Source organism: Agelaius tricolor, unplaced genomic scaffold (genome assembly GCF_023055355.1).
Source record: "Agelaius tricolor isolate 1412-34295 unplaced genomic scaffold, bAgeTri1.0.p SCAF_1, whole genome shotgun sequence".
NCBI lineage: Eukaryota > Metazoa > Chordata > Aves > Passeriformes > Icteridae > Agelaius > Agelaius tricolor.
In genome coordinates, this window is record NW_027269261.1 from 51,646,692 (window position 1) to 51,649,417 (window position 2,726).

The following is a 2,726-nucleotide window of genomic DNA, read 5'->3' on the forward strand; positions in this document are numbered from 1 at the left end:
GCTTAGTGCAGCACCTGACAGAAAAACAAATGGAGGGTTAATTTAAAGGCATAAAACTAGCCATACAAAGAATTAGCCATCAAGCTGTTCCCAAAGCTTGGCCAGCATGTGAGTGATTTTGTGTGAAATTTGGGATGGCAGCTTATCCATTGGTTCTGGCTTGACAAATATGTCACACTTAGCTAAATAACCAAGGTGATTTGCCTGCAAGGAGAAAAGCAAATTATATACTTTCCAAGAGAAAAGCCTACCCAAATCTAACACTTAAAAATGAAAACCTCTTATTCCCACTGCCAGCAATGACACATGAAATGACATCTCAGTCACTTATACCATTTTCCTCCTTGAATAAAATATTTGCCACATATTTACTTTTCTTGATCTATTTACTTGCAACACTGGCTTCTGATATGGGCAGCTTCACTTCAGAGCTGCATTAGTTTCATTTCCTGCTTCTCTCATGTTGACACATCTTAAGTCAATAATCACAAAAATATTTCAATATTTTTAATATTTTAGTACTTATATTTTCAGTGCAACTGCAAATTGCACTATGCCCTTGGAAAGCCCAGCATGGTGCTTGATCTACAAGAGACGTGGTTTGGTACCATCACAATAACAGCGAAGAATAAGATTAACAGCTATAAACCACCCTTCTCTTGTACTTGCTGCATGCTGCTGACAGCTTCTTTGACAAAGTACAAACTGCAGAATAAATCACAATGAAATAAACCCAACCACACATACACAGTTGGATAGTCCATGGTGTTTTGTGGGGTGAATTTCAGCTAATTTATTCCCAGTTTGCAAAGGGAAGCTTTTGTTTTCTCAGGTTTTTTATCAGCTGTATTCAGCCAGTCAAATACAGAGCCCCCAGCATAGCTGTGTTCCTGCTCTGGCTCACCCAGGACCTGGTAATGAGGTTGTCAGCAAGAGCATCCTGGGCACCAGGAAAACTCAGAGTAGTGAAGGCCCCTTCCCTCTAAGAGGGAGAGACTGCTGGCACCTCTGTGTTGCACTCATGAAGTAATGCAGAGGTGTGAGGTGCACAGCTGGACCTTGATCTGCAACTATCCCCCACTACTGCTTGACTGCAGACTCTGTCCTCTTTCCAGCCATGAATCCTTCTCTCTCTTTTCCAGACTGATTTTTGTTCCTCTCCTTAATAATATAATTTATAATGGTGCCAGTGGGGAAGAGGGGAAGAAGCTTACTTGGTTGGTTCTTTCCAGTATGTGAAGTGATTGCTTTCTTATTTTTTAAAAGATTTTGAAAACATGGAGCTGACTGAGAATCATTTTGTTCCCTGTTCAAACAGGCTGCAACATATGTTTTTTATAGTGTCTAAATTTCTACAGCTTCAAAACTATAAATAACATGACCAAAGGCATTATATGGTAAGAGAGATGTCATTTACTGTAATAAATGACTCAGTGTTCTTAAATTCTCCCCAGCCAAAGTGATGTTTGGAAGTGCAGTGATGGCCATCACTAAGGCAACATTTTTGAAGATTTGATTTTCTAGCTATATGACCAGGTTTGCAGATAAGATAGTCAAATGAGTTATCATCTCTCAAGCAAATAATTGAAAGCTTTGAGTGGGGCTGTTAGCTATAAATCCATGCCCCTGCAGTCCACCCACAGATACAACTTGCCAGCAGAATTGGTTTAGGAATGCATCTGGACCTGGTCTCACAAATCTGTCACACAGTCATGTCCCATTCTTTCCTCACTCCTTATGCTATAGTCACTATATCAATGCAAAATGATTGTAAAATTATAGTGATCTGATTTGATGTCATATTGAGTTTAATTGACATTGAAAAATTAGACCCTATATGTGCAATTTAAGTAAATAATTCCAGATAGCACAAATGTTAGCCTCCTGTTTGTGATCTTTTTAAACTAGACTTAATTGACTGCCAACTAATTCAAGGTCAGTAAGAGTATTGTAAAGGCTAAGCTAGACACTCCACAAAATATGTGTTTATCTCTGACATGTTCAGGCTAGTGTTTACTGTTGCAATCATTAATTTGAACTAATTGGCAGTTGGCAATCAATCAGCTAGAAAACCCAGGACTACCAACTCTTTTTTAGGCAGAATAAAACTAAGAAAGTATATCCCAGTTCAAAACAGCTATTTTTGTTATATGTTTATCACAGAAGGAGAGCAGAACTGCAAAATGCTCCATTTCCAAATATTAATTTCTTTTCTATCTACCCCTCTTTGTAAGAAGGCTCAAGCCAATGTTCTCTCTGTACTCCGACCCCTTGGCTGCCTCCCAACTTCATCAATCATGTGGTAGCACTCTCTGGCTAAAGGTCTCCTCTTATGTGAATCACAAAGCATGTCTCCAAATACTGTAGGCTTTAAATACACTGTGGCAATTGATCTGTGCATGATGTGTCTCAGTAACAATAGAAAAACATGGGTTGAAGAAAGAGAAACTGGATTATTAGAATCAAGGACACAAGATGCTTACAAGCTGGCCTTGCAGGAAATCTTCCCTAACATACATTCCTGGCTAGAAAGGGATTAGTTATAATCAGTCTGAAACCATGGCAATTCACAACTGCTGAGTTTCCATCCACCAGCCCAGAATGGTGAGCAGGCAGGAACCCCAGAAAAACACAGCAATGAACTTCTAACCCAAAGGTGCCCACCCACTGGGTCATACTAGCAGTTGTATTTACACACACAATAAATATCCTAATGTTTTATTTTG